This window comes from Saccopteryx leptura, chromosome 3 (assembly GCF_036850995.1).
Source record: "Saccopteryx leptura isolate mSacLep1 chromosome 3, mSacLep1_pri_phased_curated, whole genome shotgun sequence".
Taxonomy (NCBI): Eukaryota; Metazoa; Chordata; class Mammalia; order Chiroptera; family Emballonuridae; genus Saccopteryx; species Saccopteryx leptura.
Genome location: NC_089505.1, coordinates 367,113,500 through 367,131,849, shown reverse-complemented (window position 1 = coordinate 367,131,849; position 18,350 = coordinate 367,113,500).

Below are 18,350 nucleotides of genomic sequence, written 5' to 3'. Positions count from 1 at the left end.
CTGGCAACTAGGATTCCACTGCCCGAACGGGGACAGGAGGCCCACCTCCTTCCTCCCTGCCAATAACTCACCTCTTACAAAGCCACCGAGAAGGAATTTAAGAACCGGACCTCCAGGCCACCCCGTGGGCCAGTCTGAGATGTCAGGGTCGAAAGCTTTAGAACCGACGCCAACGTGGAGCCTTCAGACGGGAGGGGGGTGCATTCAGTCCATGCTCTTCTTCCTCCTGAACTGGCACCTCCCACCCCCTCCCTCGGCCTTCCCTGCCTGCTGGGGTTAGTTTACTCACATGCCCATCTTCCCTGGGAGGGCACTGTCTTCTTCATCTTGGTTCTTTGCTGGTCTCAGTCAATGCGTTGCAAGGTAGGGGGTCATGACCTGCTCACCGTGGAAGAAGCCGGCCGTGTGTGCCCTCTGTGAGCTGGCTGTCTCGGAACTGGAAGCAGCTCAGAGACTGGTCCAGTCTGTCATTTAACGAGTGAGGAGACAGGCCCAGAGCTGCTGATACAGAGCCACCTCTCTCCAGGGCTCCGCCGGTCCCTGTCCTCACACACCATCTGATGTCGTATTGTTTACCCGGCGCCCTCCCCACGGGACAGGGCTCTCCTCATTGTCCTCATGGAAGAAAGAAAACTGAGAATCAAAGTCAGTCAACTGGTTTAACAGATTATACGAAAGGGAGCCAGGGCCCACCCAGACGGTTTAACAAAAATGCCACCCTTCCCACCACCCGGGGTCCCCTGTACTGCGACCGTCAGTCACCCCAATGTGAAGCTCATTATTCCTGTAGGTTGTTTTTTAGTCTTTGGGCCAGACGACCTCCTTTAACAGGATTCTCTGGTCTCTAGAAATCTGGTTAATCTCTCATGGTACAACAAGGCCCTATTTCAAGGGAAGACTTGGAGTTAAAAATGAACAAGGAAAAAAAAAAAATCAAAGTCTTAGAGAGAGACAGTAGAAAGCTGGTTGCCCGGGCCTGAGAGGTGGAGAACACAGGGAGAGGTTGGTAAAAGGGTACAAAGTGTCAGCTGCAAGATGAAGTAGGCCTGCGGACCTAACGCCCATCACGGGGCTGCAGGTGACACCCCCGGATAGCGAGAGAGAGAGAGAGAGAGAGAGAGAGAGAACTGCGGGAGCTGATGGAGGTGGTAATGAGCGTGAGGGGAATCCTTGCACCACATGCACTTTAAAGCGCTCATAATCGCCGTGTCAGGTGTACAATAACGCTGGGGCGGGGGGAGGGCGGGGGGGGGGGACGACGCAACCCTTGAGGAGAGCATCAGACACAACAAGGAAGCTAACTGTTTGCAACCCCTGTCTCCCCTTTGGGTGAGCAATCCACCGTCGCCCTGTCTGTCCGCCGGGCAGAGCGCAGGAACCGAGGCCGGAGATGGGCGTCCCTGGAAGGGAGCACAATGTATTTCCCTTCGGTTTCGAGTCTCCTGCTGATCGAGGATCGAGGCTCTCTTTCCATGTTAGATTTTGCATTAAAACACACACACACACACACACACACACACACACACACACACACCCCGATGGTATGTCTGGGAGATACTTTTTTCATCACCCTGCTGACTCCTTGCCCCTCCCCTCCATGGCTGTGAAACCACAAATCAGCCGTAACAATAGTGTTCTCCTTAAGGACGCACCCGAGCGTTTCAGCCGGCCTGGTGTACCGATAATGAGATCTGCGTTGTGCTCACAGAGCTGCTGTTGATACAAATGGACTTCGGCATGCAGAGGACCCCCGGAGGTTCCGCTGCGGGGTGCGGGTGGGGCGGGCGGGGCCTCTTGTTCTCTTCTGGGCCCCCCCCCCCAGCCGTGGACTGTGAGTGCACGAGAGGTCTGAAGCCGCGGACGTTGCGCCCAGACCCCTGAGAAAGCCCCCTGGCTCCTTGTCCTCTGTTTTGTCTGCCGGCCGGTCCTCACAGCCCATGTGCCTCAAGACTGAATCTCTCCCGCTCCCTACAGGGCTTCTCGGGGTGCCGGCGATGATCCCCCCCTCCCACGTGGCCGGCCGCGGGGATGGACGGGGATGCAGTGTGGCCGCAGCGCATGTGCTGAAGCCACCTTGACATCTTTGAGTCTTCAGGGCCACAAAGGCCTAATCATGAGTCCCCCTGCTCTTCCCAGAGATGCCCCCCAAACCCAGCTGGTTCCACTTCTCGTCCAGACCAGCCTCATCACCAGGCCTCTGCACGGGGCTGTCAGCCCCGTGGTCAGAGGTGGGGACGGAGAGGAACCACCAACATGGAGAAGGCGCTCTGCTCGAGTCGTCCAGTGTGTTTCCTGGGAACCCAAGTGCATCACCTTAGAAAAATATCAAGAATGCTCACTTCTCTTATTTGAATCACACCCATGGAGAGAACATTTGGAATCTTCTCTGGGACTCCAGGCAGGGAATTTCGATCAGTACGCAGCATGTGGTGAAGACAGGTTTGGGCTGGGCATCGGGGAGGTCATTCCGAGAGGCAGACCGGTCAGGGACGGCAGGGCCCTCTGGGGTTGAGTGAGAATTCGGCCCCTGGAAGTGAACCACAGACCTCAGGGGACCTTACTGAGGGCACGGAGGCGTCTCTCGGGGTGGGTGTGGGATTGGATAACTTGTCTGTTCCAGTCAGAGCCCAATAAATCATGGTTCTTCCTCGACTCCCAGCCCCACGAAGACCTTGAGCGGATAGACCGGCGCTACAACTCGATTTATTTCCCTTGGGGTTCCTTCAGCACTTACAAGAAATTCAACAGGTTAAAAAAAAAAAACTCCAAAATAAAGAGTATCCTAAAACAGTGCACACAACTTTTATCTATTTTGGCTGTTTAAAAATAATGATCAAGGCAATTGAATAATCAAGGCTAAGGTGAGAACATTATTCTTTTGATACAGATTATTTAAAAAAACAACAACAACATCTGGCGATGGAGGGAGACTTGACTTGGGGTGATGCACACACAAGACAATGTGCAGATGATGTATGATAGACTGCTTCACTTGAAACCTAGATAATTTTATTAACCCATGTCATCCCCAATACAGTCCATTAAAAACAAATTTAAAAATACTAACATCAATGTAAAAGACAGCAATGTAAAATAGGCGAGTTGGCCACATTATTTTGACATGTTTACTGTGAACAGGTAACAGCTTCATTCTATGCACATCTTGGCCCACAGACCCGGGTTTGGGAACATTTGCTCTAAAATATATGTCCAAGATTCTCAAGACATCACTGTCTCTGGTTTTCCTGATTTAGAGGATATATTTCAGTAACACATGTAAGTGACAGAAGGAGCCTTTTGGAAATTTCCATAACTGAATTCAGCATTCCAGCAGGAGAGAGTCCAGACTCAGATCCCATCCTGCGTCCCAGCACGCCTCCCGGATCAGGGGTGCCGTGAGTCTATCAAACATTGTCCCGCCTGTTCCCTCGCCAGGCGCTCACAGCTGCCACAGGTGGAAAGGTAGAGAGGGGTCCTTCTGGCACTGGGGCGGGCAGCTGGGGTCCCGGTTGGGTGTGAGCCGGCTCAGATGTGCCCCTGTGAGGAGGCAGGCAACCCTCCTCTCACCCAGCGACGTTATCCGTGCGCAGGGGCGCGCGCACCCTTGAGAGGTGATGACTTGATACCGAGAACAGGACCTGCTGGAGGAGCAGAGGGGGGAATCCGGGAGGGAGAGTCCTCCGGGTGCGGGGAGGGGGCTGACCAGACACAGGGTGGAGGAGCAGACAAGGCTCCCTAGAGGAGGGTTACCCCTGGGGAGAAAAGCACAGCTGGAATTCTGGACGGAAGGGCAGCTGGTGGCGAGGCCGCAGACGACAGCGCTGGGGAGTGCCCAGAGCAAGATCTGCAGGGAGAAGGGCGAGGGGGAAGCCAGGGGACTGGCAGGCTCACACTGGACATCAGCCACCCCCACCCCTGCCCCGGCCACGCCCCTGTCTTCTCTCTCTCAGTGAGTGGGACCAGCCTGGTTCTCAGCCAGAGTCCTGGGGTCCCCTTGGCGGCTCCCTCTCTACATCGCCGACCCCACGGCCAGCCGGCAGGTCCCGCTGATGCACCTCTGGGCCCCACTCTGGGTCAGGCCGCCGTCCCCTCTCACGACTGCAGGGGCCTCTTGACGGGTGTGACGCGTGTCCCAAGGCCTGCCCTTCCTCAGTCCACCTCCCCTGGGCAGCCTCGTGCTAGCTCAGTTCTGTCTGACCCATTCACTCCCCACCTAAAGCCTTTCCAGAGCTTCTCATTTTCTATTTAGAATAAAGTCCAGGCCCCTTATCTCGCCCCCTGGGACCCTGTGCCCCATCCTGTCCTTGTCCACTGACCTCACACCGTCTCTGTCCCGACGGCTCACTCCAGCCTCCTCGCCTCCACCCAGGTTCCCAGCGTGCCAGGCTGCACCCCAAGTGGGGCCGTCCCCATCTGTCCCTCTCTCCCCCCGTTAGCTCACCTCTCTGCCCATCAGCAAAATGCCGCTTCCTCAGGGAGAGATTTCTCTGTCCCTAAACTAGGTTCGCCACTCAATAACCCCATTTCCCATCAGTCACTCACAACACTGGCCACCCCTCCCCTTCACTCACCTCACCTGGACCAGAGCGAGTCATGATCCGTGTCTTTCTCCCCGGCTCAGGCGTGAGCTCCGCGCTGTTCACCTCCGCGTGCCCAGGCACATGCACAAGGACCGGTCACGGGACGGGCCGGTGATGTGTTTCTAAATCATAAAAGTGAATGAGGAGAGAAAAGAGAAGCAGGAAAGATATGGACGCTAGAGGGGTTGACCGGCCGTGACTGCTATAAGGGGGGGGGGGCCAGACAGCACAGGTGGGGGTGCAGATTAGTTTCCTAGGGCTGCAGTGACAAACTCCCACCACCTGGTGGCTTATAGCAACAGGACGGTATTCTGTGGTGCTTGTGGACGGACGTCGGAAGTGTGAAGTCGAGCTGTTAGCGGGGTCAGCTCATCCAGAAGGCTCTCAGGGAGTGCGCTGGTCGGGATTCTCCAGGCCAGGGGAATGAGACTTGCCTCCCACGCATCTCTCACCCGGCCGAGCCAGTGGTGGGGTTCAGTCTGAGCCCAAAGCCCTGAGGCCAGAAGAGAGAGTTCTGAGGAGAGAGCAGAAGACCAGTGTCCCAGCTCAGCAGGGAGACAGAAGGGGTGAATCCCCCCTTCCTCTGTCCTCTGTCCTGTGTCCTCTGTCCTGTGTCCTCTGGCCGATTCACCCCTCGCGGGTTGAGTGATGCCCACCATATCGGACAGGGCAATCCGCTTTACTGAGTGCACCGGTTCAGATGCTCATCTCCGCCAGCAGCATCCTCACAAACACACCCGGAAACTATGTTTAACCAGATAGCTGACCCGAGAGTCAAGTCAGCTTTGCACGTGAAATTAATCACCCTCCCCTAATTCCCAGTGGCCCCTGCAAGTACTTGGCCCTCATTGGCTGGTAGACACATCACTCCGACCTCTGTCTCTGTCTTCCTCTTGCTGTCTCTCTTTGTTTCTCGGTGCCAAGTCTCATGTCACCTTTCTCTTATTAAGGCACATGTCATCGGCTTTAGAGCCCACCTTACATCCAAGGTAACCTCATATCAAGATTCCTGACTAAATATAAGGCCTACCGGAAAGTTCTGTCCTTTTCTATCACAACAAGTTTCGACACGTAAGCATATGTTTATTTGGCTCATGTGTGCCTCTCTATTTTTATCACTTAATGTATACATACTGACGTAGCAAATTAACTAAAACAAAATTGATTCACGTTAGTCTTATGTGTGAAGCGATAGTGTACCCATGGCTACTGATAAAGTTCAGTTACACCACTATAATTTTTACGAATTTCAACAAGGAAGAAATGCTACAGAAGCATGTCTGTCGCATCCACCATACTCCCCAGACTTAGCACCCTCCGACTATCACTTGTTTTTGTCCTTACACAATTTTTTGAAGGGCAAAAAAATAAAAAATGAAGAAGATATCAAACAAGCACTGGTTCAATTTTTCGCATCAAAAGATAAAACATTTTTCAAAAATGGGATATACAAATTGCCCTCACGCTGGCAAGAAATCATTAATAATAATGGCAATTATATTATTTAATAAAGTTTATTGATGGTAAGACAAATTTGTATTTTGTCTTATTTCAAAAACAAACAGAACTTTCCAGTAAACCTTATACATCTACAAAGACCGTTTTACCAAATAAGGTCTCGGTCACAGTTCCTGGGAGTTTTGGACTTGGGCATCTCTTTGGGGCGACTCACTACCCAGGCGATGTGGACATGTTGACTCTCTTGAGCCTGTCTTGCCCCATCATAGGGTGTGAGACAAAGATCCAACTACCTAAAGATCTTTCCAAGGTCAGGGTGAGCTGAGGGTGAAACAAGGAGGATGCCAGGAACGAGAAAGCCCCGCCCAAGGGGTACAGCTAAAACTCTATGGGCATCAACGAACGGTTGACCAACTGCAGAAGAACCGTGCCCCAAAAGGCAACTCGAGGAGCCTAATCTCCAACCGCTTTCTTCCTCAATGGTGAATGTACTCCTCGTAGTCACGTGACTGCTACTTTGGGGAGATGAACCCAGCATAAATGTGACATAAAGTGATATACCGCCCAAGCTGTGGGAAGAGGGTTCCGTCTCCAGGTTTTGAAACTGGGAGGGAAACGTCGGCGCCGTCCCAAGGGTCCTTCGTCTCTCGCTCGGCAGTCTGCGCGCTGAAGAGGGGTTCTCTGAGCAGCCGCGTGGGGGAGGCCGGGAGAGGCGAGGGGCATTCGGCAGCACCTGCAAGGTGTGCGGTCCGGGCCCGGTGGGCGTCTCCACCTCCGAGCCACTGACTCTGGGGTCCAGGCCACTCTTCGCTGCAGGGAGGCGTCCTGTGCACTACAGGTGTCTAGCAGACGTCTAGCAGACTCTCAGAAGCTGGGGCACCACCGTCCCCGCCCCCGCCCTAGTTGTGAGATCCAGCCCTGGTGCTGACCTCCTAGAAGTCCACCGGAATAGGGTCCTGGAGGCCCAGGTTGAGTGCAGCAGGGGTCGGGGGTCCTGAGGGGCCAGTAAGAGAGTTTGGAGGGGACTTAGGGATTGGTCGGAGGTGGAGACAGGCCATTTACAAACTCATTCAGAAGTCTAAAATTTTAACAAACCAGTGTCCTATTATGAAAACCCACAGAGTTGGGGCTCAAACCCAGCCTCTGCACCTACAAGTCCAGCGTGAGCAGCAACCTAGTGGCCAGGATGCTTTCACGGACGCTTGGGGGCCGGGCTGGCACCTGGACGGCCCCCGCGACAGCTGCAGTGAAACCTAACAGCGCCCTCGCCATTCAAAATAAGAGGGTCTGCGCGGAGCTGTCTCTCTACTGCCTTCTCATTTCCCTGAACCGCTTGATTTAAACGCCCAGCTTTTGCATTAACTACCCAGAATAATTGACATCTCCATGTCTTCTTCTTTGTCACCCGTTACTAAATATACGTTCTCCTTAGCAAAGTTTTCAGATTGACTGCTCCTGACAGACAACACAGATTTCAACATTTACACAGAAGTTGTCTGTCAAAAAAAAAAAAAAAGAAAGAAAGAAAAGAAAGAAAAAAAAAATGTCCTATTTTGGGATGTCTCTGTGCTTAAAATGCAGGAGAGAGAGAAGGAAAGAGAAATCTCCCTCCGTGCATAATAGCGATTTATGTATGCCAGGATGCACCGTCTCGCTGGAGGGGTTGCTAAGCAACTGCCTGGCGGCATGTCAGGGGGACAGGGAGATAGAAGGTAGGGAGGTTGCCAAGGCCCAGGCACGCCAGGACACGCGGAGAGAGACCCACCCGGGGCACGCCGCCCCCGACAGCGAGGACCACTCAAGGGGCAATGGAGGGTGAGTTCTCCTCTCCGTGGCCTAGAAGCCAGTACGGCAGATCCACGCCCAAGGCACCACTGCTGCCGTTCTGTCTGCGTCTCTCGCGCAGCGGAACCAACTCAGACTCGGGAGCCGAGCCAAGCTTGGTTTCGTCACCTCTGAAGCGGGATTTTCGCCAGAGCGGCGTCACAGTGAGAAGGACACCGTCCTCTCCAGCCGCCTGCGGTCACCTCCCTCACGCATCCACCAGATGACACCGAGATGTTCCGTTCCTTGCCCAGCTGTTCCCCTGGGGACTGGGTGACCCGAGCTCAGGGACCCCGTCTTCCTCGCTGCCCGTTGTTTGGTGATGAGGACACAGTCTGGAATACAACAGCCCCCATGGAAGAACGTCAGTCCACCTGATCCGAATCACGACCTCTGAGCGTGTCTTGTGAGGCCATTCATGCCCCAGCCCCGCCCTTCTCTGCCCCCCTCCCCAGCTGTCCTTGTCCCTTCAAGCCACCCTGCCAGCCCCACTCCACCCTCGCCTGCTCAGCACACAGGCCCCTGAATGCACCATGACCTCTGACCCGTGGTGCCCTCTGCCCCGTTAACTTCTGGCTCACTCCTGCTCAGCCTCTGAAACCAACGCGAGCACGGCCTTCCCCATGGAGACCCTGAGGGAGTGTGCTTAGGCATCTAATCTGCAGGTGGACAGGATGACAACGGGGAGTAGAGGGGACTGTGACACCCCCGAAACCCATTCTGGGCCAGAGACGGAGAGAGAGAGAGAGAGAGATGTCCTTTTGTGACCTCTGCTCTTCCAAGTCTTGGGGTGGTCATCAATCCTCGGCTTGCTGAAGGTCACAGAGAACAAGGAGCAGGCGAGTAGGCAGGTCTGAGGTCAGACCTGGTTCCCTCTGATTCCAAAGGTGCTGCCCATCTCTCTGAGTCATACACTGCCTATGACATGGAGTGCCAACCACTCCTTCCTTAAATTAAATATTTAATAATCGTTTGCTTAGCTCGTCCTTTGGACTAGTTGCTGTAGAGAGTGCTGAAAAATTATATTCATTTAATTGTTCAGTTCAGTCATGTATGCGTTTGTTCAATAAAAGGCACCATGCTTGTCACCGGAGGGTCAAAGATGGACACCCTCCCTCCCGTGGTGCACGTGGATGTCAGAACCAAATACTGGGCTGCTTTGTGTCGTGGGTGCGCTGGTCTTGTCACACCTCCAGTCAGCTCCCCGACGGACTCTCCTGGTCTCACGGCGCGGACTTCCTGTAGCTGCTGCTCGGGGTTCGGACCACAGAAGATGGTGCATCTCTTCCCGTTTGTAACGATCAAGTTCCTCGTCTGTCTCCTTCAGCTAACTCACTGCGGTTTGGTTCTGAAGCCAGGAGGACGGGGCCCCGGTGGAGGACCCACTGTGTGCCCCACCGTGCCAGTCCCCAGCTCTGGCTCCGTTCAGCAACACGAGCCGCTCTCCCTGCCTTCCTTCGGCAGAAGACCGAGCTCAGAGGGAGGGGACCGCCTGCCGTCTCCAGTGCCCGGCAGAGCCAGGACTGAAGACAGTGTCTCTCTGAAGTCCACATCCCTCCCGTGAGAGCATGCCGCCTCAAAGGGGCCCTGAGAGGTGGTCTGGAACTCCACATTCAGAACAGGGAGGAGGCGTGTCGGGGGACGAAACAGCGAGGGCAGAGGCGTGCAGGCACGCGGCTTCGGGGAAGTGCGGGGCGTCGGCGTGGCCGAGGCAGAGAGCGTGTCCTTATTTTGCAGTGTTCAGAGACGTCCCCTTATCTGCCCCGACGGCAGAAGCTCCCTAGGGGCCACTCCAGTCATTTCTCCGTGCCCTGATCGCTGGCAAACCTGCCCGCCTCTGAGGGACCCGAGCTCCGGGAACAGACGCTATCCTGGGAGCATCTCCTAGCGGGATGCTCGCCCCGAGACAGGTGCTCACCCTGCGGCCGGTCGATCAGTGAGACGCGGAATCGGCGAGGGCGCTCAACATACCACCTCTCATCTGCGTGCAAAGAGTGGGAGCTGGGACTCTTCCCAGAAGGCTACCAGATGACCGGCGTTAATACTAGAGCCCAGTACCCAGCACTCCGGTCCTTAGCCAACCTCCCGAGGGACGTGCACAGCTGGGAGAGGGCCAGTCGGGCTGTGCTGAGCCCAGAGCGAGTTGGAGTGCCTGTCTGAACTCGACTCCCCGGGGAGGGATGTCCCACTCGAGGCAGAGCAGCCGGTAGGCTTGCCGGGTGTGTGTGTGGTGGTGGTGGTGGGGGGGGGGGGGTGATGGGCCCTGAGCTGTGGCTGACCACTGGGCTCTTCTTAATTATAGTCATTCTTCACGAGAGGGAGTGGGGAGGGGGGAAAGGGGGCTATTTGTAACAATGGCACTGTCTGGGAGAAGCGGGGCCCCATTCACAGCAGCGCGAGGAGATGGGGCGGAGTTATTAAGTGAAATAATTAGGCCCGTGGCACCTGGAGCTGCAGAGAAGGGGCACCCTCTGCAGCACGGGGATGGAGAAAGCGCCCTTCATTCTGAGTTTTCTCATTATTTAAAATGATAATTAGTGAGAGATAATATGCCTCAGTGGCCAATTTCACCGCTGATTATTTGCTTGAATATGGTCATTGTGTGCTTTTTTCTTTTTCTCTCTCTTCTTTCTCTCTTTCTCTCTTCAACATGCTTCCTAAAGTCCTTGTGATATTTCCGGGGGCTTTGTTCCTGAAACTAGCCACGGAAATATAGCATTAGAATAATTCAGGACCAGGTTGCAGGAGGTCTCCGTGGTGCGGCCCTTTCAACGAGGCAAGGAGTCTGTCCGAACGTCAGTCAGCACGCTGTTATTTCCCCACAGGTCCCAGAGCCCCGTCTCGAGGGGCTGGCAGGAGCCCCGGTTTCTGGTCCTCCCTCCTCTCTTTCCGTGAACGGTGTTACCTGCCCAGGGTCGGGGGGGACACGGAGCACCTGCCTCTGTGTTGTTTTGTTCTTCATTTCCTCGTTACAAGAGTCCGGGTTTCCGCCAGACCTCCTCTCTCCATCCGAGTGGCTGAGTACACCAGGAAGTAGGGGAGCTGTGTTCTGTCGAAAGAGAATATGTGTTCTGTACGCCGTGGGTACAGAAGAGGCCCAACAGGCAGAGCCGTGGGCTCTCACCATCACACGCAGAGTGTCAACGACCCAGGGGGCTCGTTGCTCCTAGGATTAGATTAGAGCGTCTGTTTGGAAATCTGTAAAGAAGGACTCAGTCTAGAAAGACGGTAGTTAGGAAGCTAGAGAAAGATGTGGGGGGGGGGGGAGTGGGGGACAGGCAGAGGAGGCGGACTGCAAGTGAGGGGCGTCGTAGCCGGCCAGTGTGTGGACGGGGCCTGAGATTTCCCCCAAGGGTCAGTGCAGTACCAGGAAACGCCATCTGCAGCAGTAAGTGAGGGGTGGCTCCTTCCGGGTCAGTGCCAGAGCCCTGGGCAAGGCACAGAATGCTGTCTGTGGTGCGGGCATGACCCCCATTCCCGCCTCGTCCCCCTCAGACCCGCCCGTCCCGCCTTCTCCCTGCATTCTGTTTCAGGCACATAGAACTTCTTGGGATTCCTAGGATTTTTCTATCCTTTTTATCACCTCTGAGACTTTGTCTGTGTTCTTCCTTCCATCCAGAATGCCCGGGGTGTCCCTTTTCTGGCAAGATGGCTGTGAATCACCCTTGCAAACAGAGTTCACAGTTCAATTCCTCTCAGAATCCCCCCAGTTTCGGTCAACGGCACACCCTAACTACCTCCATAATCTCGGACAGTTATTCCAACATTGTCCTGACCCAGACTGTTGTCGGTTCTCAGTACTGTTTGGTTGAGGGACCGATTTAGTACTTTCTTTGGACTTACAGAGAACTTCTTCTGTTCATGACGTCCGGTGAGCTGGTTACGTTTGGAAGAATTAAATTGGGTGGACGTGGTTAAACTGAGGGTGTGGTGTTAGGATTGAGTAAACAACGTGAAGAAAAATAAGAACGCACCCCCCCCTGCCGCCAGTGAACTAGGGTACAAAGCAAGCCCAGCCCTAACCTCCCACTCACACGACGTCCTTCTCGACAGTGCTGTGCGTAGAAGACAGGAGGGTTCAGTACGTTCGTGCAAGGAGTACAGCGGCTGCCTCATCGAGTCGCATTAACACTGGCAAACCTTGCTCCTGAGAGCAGAGCAAAGGAACCCCTAACTCCCAGCACCACCTACGGAGAAAGGAAGAGTCCCACGCAGCCTACCCTCCCCCCACCCCGGCGCGGTCTGCACCCCAGCGGACAGAGCCGTCAGGAGAATACCTGGGGTTCATCAGGAGACTGAGATGGAGCTAGGATGGGAACCCACGGCCCAGGCTTCCGAAGGCGTGCTCCTCCCCGGAAGAGGCCACCGAGGGCAGCGTGGGCACGAGAAGGCACTGGATGCCGTGAATGTCTGATCTTGTGGTTCCGAGGCCCATGCTTCCAGCCGGCGCCTCTCGGGCGGGCTGACAACGACGGCCCCAGTCAGGCAGCCTCGAGTTCACGGGACGTTGGCCAGCTGCCCCGCTGCTTGTACTGCCCAGAACGGGAAGGGACGTCCACCCTGCTCCCGTCCAGGGAGCTTCTCTAGGGAAAGAGCCTCACTTCCTCTCTGTCCCTCGCTCGGCTGTCCAGACCAAGGGAAGGATTTGTCCGACGGGCCAGTTCGGAAGGACCTCTGGTTCACAAGGGAGAGCCCGTGTTGGCCCCAGGCCGCCCTGCCGCTGCACCATGTGCGCGTGTACAGCCGTGTGTGTGTGTACAGCCATGTGTGCGCGTGTACAGCCATGTGTGCGCGTGTACAGCCATGTGCATGTGTACAGCCGTGTGCGCATGTACAGCCGTGTGTGCGTGTGTACAGCCATGTGCATGTGTACAGCCGTGTGCGCGCGTACAGCCATGTGCGCACGTGTACAGCCGTGTGTGCGTGTACAGCCGTGTGCGTGTACAGCCCTGTGCGCGCGTACAGCCGTGTGCGCACGTGTACAGCCGTGTGTGCGTGTACAGCTGTGTGCGTGTACAGCCCTGTGCGCGCGTACAGCCGTGTGTGCACGTGTACAGCCGTGTGCGCGCGTACAGCCGTGTGCGCACGTACAGCCGTGTGCGTGTACAGCCCTGTGCGCGCGTACAGCCGTGTGTGCACGTGTACAGCCGTGTGCGCACGTACAGCCGTGTGCGTGTACAGCCGTGTGCGCGCGTACAGCCGTGTGCGCACGTGTACAGCCGTGTGCGTGTACACCCATGTGTGCATGTACAGCCGTGTGCGTGTACAGCCGTGTGCTCTCCCGCGGGTGCTCAGAGGCCACGGCAGAGCAGGCACATTCCACTGTGCGGGGAGGTCTTCGAGCCCCTCCAGGGCTCCACATCTGAACTGCAGTCCCAGGCGCTTCCCTGTGCCACAGAGCTGGCGTTTTGAACGCTTTCTATCTCCCATCTCTGATTCCTCAGTGGCGGTTCGGTGCCAGAAGGGAGAAGGAGGTTCCACAGCGGCCCCTGCTCCCTGGCGGATATGCGAGGTTGGCCACCCACCCCGTCACTCTGGGTCTCCGTGTCCCTCTCTGTGCCATGGTAACCACTCCCTGTCATCAGTGCTGTGGGGAACCAGTGACGCAGCCTATGAACACCCAGCGCTGAACGGAAGGCGCCACACAGAACGTCAGTGCCGCCTCCACCCCCACCTCTGGAAAACACACCCACCTCTGGAAAACACCCCGACCTCTGGAAAACACCCCCACCTCTGGAAAACACCCCCACCTCTGGAAAACACACCCACCTCTGGAAAACACACCCACACCCACGTCCCGTGCCGTTCCTGCTCAGCTCTTCCTGGCCCGCGCCCCTTCCAGTCCCTAACTTGTACCCCCTGTCATAATGAGAGGGACCACTCTCCACCTCATTGCCACAGATGGGGGTCCACGCTGCTGACTCTCAGACCCACGGCTCCAGCCCAGATGGCTCCTCCTCGGTCCCGGCCTGCACCTCTGTGAGGACGTCTCCCCGGATCTTCCCCTAATGTCACACGTGATAGGACCCATCATCTCCCTGCAGCCACACCCACAGCCCGTGCTTTCTCTCGGCCACCCACGCACAAATCCGAGTCCCCCAGGACACAGGAGTCAGCAGCCACCCGCCTGAAGCTGGTCTCAGACAGCCCCTTCCTGTGGAGCCTGCCCCGGGTCACACCCTCAGCAGCCCCCGTCCTTTCACCCATCACCCTCTGGAGAGAGCCCTTCTGCATGGCTCTCAGCTCGCCCGTGAGTTACCTGTGTCCCGTACCATCTCCCCCGCCAGGCCGTGAATTCCCAGAGGCAGGACGGGCGCTGTCTGCCTCCCCGTCAGCTCGGTCCCCTGCACAGACCACAGTGCACAGAAACGCTGTACAGTGTCAGTTACACCCGCAGCCGGCTGGGAAGTTTCTGACACAAAGACTCAAGTGTATCCGTCCAGGCTAAGGGCGGCGTGACAAGAGCTAGAGTTCTCAAGCTCTATTTGCCACAGTCCCCGAGAGAACGAGCCGCCTCTGATCCTAAGAAGCGGAGTTTGGAAGACCGAATTCTCTCTCTCCAGCTCAACCGGGGAGGTGATGTTTCCAGTTTAGTTGATGCTCTCTGATGGGGGGGGGGGGTGCAGGGAGGAGGAGTGTGCATTCCCCCATCTGATGAAGCTGGACACGCCTCTCCTGTCCGACGCGTGTCCCTGGCGCCTTCTTCACTGAGATTCCTGTCTCCAGCCCACGGAGGTCTTGTTGAGAGGCAAGAGTAAGCCAAAGAACGCTGGCATGATTGTAAGAAAGAAGAATAATTTTGACAGCTTCTCGGTGTTTTTTATTAGCGTGAAAACACAACGCCAAGGCCAGCCGAGGAAATGACCGGGTGCTGGTGTCCCCAGCCGCCCTCCGGCACTGCGCATTCAGTGTGGGGTCTGCCTCTCCTCTGCCAACACGGCCTCCTTAGAGGAGGTGCCTTCCTCTTCCCAGAAAGGACTTCTCCCGAAGGGCACTCGGGTCTCACTGCCGCTCCCCTCTGCCCCTCCTGAGGGCACCCCGGGTCTCCCTGCCGCTCCCCTCTGCCACTCCTGAGGGCACCTCGGGTCTCCCTGCTGCTCCCCTCCGCCCCTCCTGAGGGCACCCCGGGTCTCCCCTCTGCCCCTCCTGAGGGCACCTCGGGTCTCACTGCTGCTCCCTTCTGCCCCTCCTGAGGGCACCCCGGGTCTCCCTGCCGCTCCCCTCTGCCCCTCCTGAGGGCACCCCGGGTCTCCCTGCCGCTCCCCTCTGCCCCTCCTGAGGGCACCCCGGGTCTCACTGCCGCTCCCCTCTGCCCCTCCTGAGGGCACCCCGGGTTTCCCCTCTGCCCCTCCTGAGGGCACCCCGGGTCTCCCTGCTGCTCCCCTCTGCCCCTCCTGAGGGCACCCCGGGTCTCACTGCCGCTCCCCTCTGCCCCTCCTGAGGGCACCCCGGGTCTCACTGCCGCTCCCCTCTGCCCCTCCTGAGGGCACCCCGGGTCTCCCCTCTGCCCCTCCTGAGGGCACCCCGGGTCTCACTGCCGCTCCCCTCTGCCCCTCCTGAGGGCACCCCGGGTCTCCCCTCTGCCCCTCCTGAGGGCACCCCGGGTCTCCCTGCCGCTCCCCTCTGCCACTCCTGAGGGCACCTCGGGTCTCCCTGCTGCTCCCCTCCGCCCCTCCTGAGGGCAACCTTTGGTTTCCCGAACCGTTGGCAGGTCTAGGCTCCTGGGGAAGCAGCCCTGTGGCACGCACTGTTGGGGACCCCTCCTATCTGCTCAGAACTCCCCTCCGCCCAGGGAAGGCTCCCCCTGAGCACCTGTGACACCCACACACGAGGAGGCTGGGGGACCCACGTGGTCCTCACCAGGAACAGAAGCAGAGTGGTGGCGACACAGCCAGACGTCTCCACCCAGGCAGGACTCGGGGGCACATGCTCCCCTGACTTCCAGGCTTCCTGGCAGCCCTGAGACCCCCTTGTCAGGGCAGGCACTGTCACGACAACGGATGTCATGCTGGCTCCCTTCCTCCCTGTTTAGCTGCCCTCCGCCTTTCTAGCCTCTCCTGGCGTCACCCTTTGAGTGAGCCACCAGCTCTCAACCTCTGGTCCCGGGGTGGTTTCTGGGGGAGCTGAACCAAGCAGGCCTGGCCCTGCCGTGGGCGAGAGCCCCGCTTCAGAGCCCCCTCCAGAGAGCCCCCTCCAGAGAGCCCCCTCCAGCGAGCCCCCTCCAGAGAGCCCCCTCCAGAGAACCCCCTCCAGAGAGCCCCCTCCAGAGAGCCCCCTCCAGAGAACCCCCTCCAGAGAGCCCCCTCCAGCGAGCCCCCTCCAGAGAACCCCCTCCAGAGAGCCCCCTCCAGAGAACCCCCTCCAGAGAGCCCCCTCCAGCGAGCCCCCTCCAGAGAACCCCCTCCAGAGAACCCCCTCCAGAGAGCCCCCTCCAGAGAGCCCCCTCCAGAGAGCCGCCTCCAGAGAACCCCCTCCAGAGAGCCCCCTCCAGAGAACCCCCTCCAGCGAGCCCCCTCCAGAGAGCCCCCTCCAGAGAACCCCCTCCAGAGAGCCCCCTCCAGAGAACCCCCTCCAGAGAACCCCCTCCAGCGAGCCCCCTCCAGAGAACCCCCTCCAGAGAGCCCCCTCCAGAGAGCCCCCTCCAGAGAGCCCCCTCCAGAGAACCCCCTCCAGAGAGCCCCGCTTCAGAGCCCCCTCCAGAGAGCCGCCTCCAGAGAACCCCCTCCAGAGAGCCCCCTCCAGAGAACCCCCTCCAGAGAGCCCCCTCCAGAGAGCCCCCTCCAGAGAGCCCCCTCCAGAGAACCCCCTCCAGAGAGCCCCCTCCAGAGAGCCGCCTCCAGAGAACCCCCTCCAGAGAACCCCCTCCAGAGAGCCGCCTCCAGAGAGCCGCCTCCAGAAAGCCGCCTCCAGAGAGCCCCCTCCAGAGAACCCCCTCCAGAGAGCCCCCTCCAGAGAACCCCCTCCAGAAAGCCGCCTCCAGAGAACCCCCTCCAGAGAACCCCCTCCAGAGAGCCGCCTCCAGAAAGCCGCCTCCAGAGAGCCCCCTCCAGAGAGCCCCGCTTCAGAGCCCCCTCCAGAGAGCCGCCTCCAGAGAACCCCCTCCAGAGAGCCCCCTCCAGAGAGCCCCCTCCAGAGAACCCCCTCCAGAGAACCCCCTCCAGAGAACCCCGCTTCAGAGCCCCCTCCAGAGAGCCGCCTCCAGAGATCCCCCTCCAGAGAGCCCCCTCCAGAGAGCCCCCTCCAGAGAGCCCCCTCCAGAGAACCCCCTCCAGAGAACCCCCTCCAGAGAGCCCCCTCCAGAGAACCCCCTCCAGAGAACCCCCTCCAGAGAGCCCCGCTTCAGAGCCCCCTCCAGCGAGCCCCCTCCAGAGAACCCCCTCCAGAAAGCCGCCTCCAGAGAACCCCCTCCAGAGAGCCCCCTCCAGAGAACCCCCTCCAGAGAGCCGCCTCCAGAGAACCCCCTCCAGAGAGCCCCCTCCAGAGAACCCCCTCCAGAGAGCCCCGCTTTAGAGCCCCCTCCAGCGAGCCCCCTCCAGAGAGCCCCCTCCAGAGAGCCCCCTCCAGAGAGCCGCCTCCAGAGAACCCCCTCCAGCGAGCCCCCTCCAGAGAGCCGCCTCCAGAGAACCCCCTCCAGAGAGCCCCCTCCAGAGAACCCCCTCCAGAGAGCCCCCTCCAGAGAACCCCCTCCAGAGAGCCCCCTCCAGAGAGCCGCCTCCAGAGAACCCCCTCCAGAGAGCCCCCTCCAGAGAGCCCCCTCCAGAGAACCCCCTCCAGAGAACCCCCTCCAGCGAGCCCCCTCCAGAGAGCCCCCTCCAGCAAGCTCCCTCCAGAGAACCCCCTCCAGAGAACCCCCTCCAGAGAGCCCCCTCCAGAGACCCCCCTCCAGAGAGCCCCCTCCAGAGAACCCCCTCCAGAGAGCTCCCTCCAGAGAACCCCCTCCAGAGAGCCCCCTCCAGAGAACCCCCTCCAGAGAACCCCCTCCAGAGAGCTCCCTTCAGAGAACCCCCTCCAGAGAGCCCCCTCCAGAGAACCCCCTCCAGAGAACCCCCTCCAGAGAACCCTCTCCAGAGAGCCCCGCTTCAGAGCCCCCTCCAGAGAGCCCCCTCCAGAGAGCCCCCTCCAGAGAACCCCCTCCAGAGAGCCCCCTCCAGCGAGCCCCCTCCAGAGAGCCCCCTCCAGAGAACCCCCTCCAGAGAACCCCCTCCAGAGAACCCCCTCCAGAGAGCCCCCTCCAGCGAGCCCCCTCCAGAGAGCTCCCTCCAGAGAACCCCCTCCAGAGAGCCCCCTCCAGAGAGCCCCCTCCAGAGAACCCCCTCCAGAGAGCCCCCTCCAGCAAGCTCCCTCCAGAGGCAGTCTTGATCGCGGAGCCCTCAGTCAGGGACAGCGTCCTGCAGACGTGACCCGGGCGGGGGATGGCTGTCTTGCCTCTAGGCGCAGAGTTCAGAGCTGGGGAAGGGGACGATCTATGAAAGAATGGCGTGTGGAAAT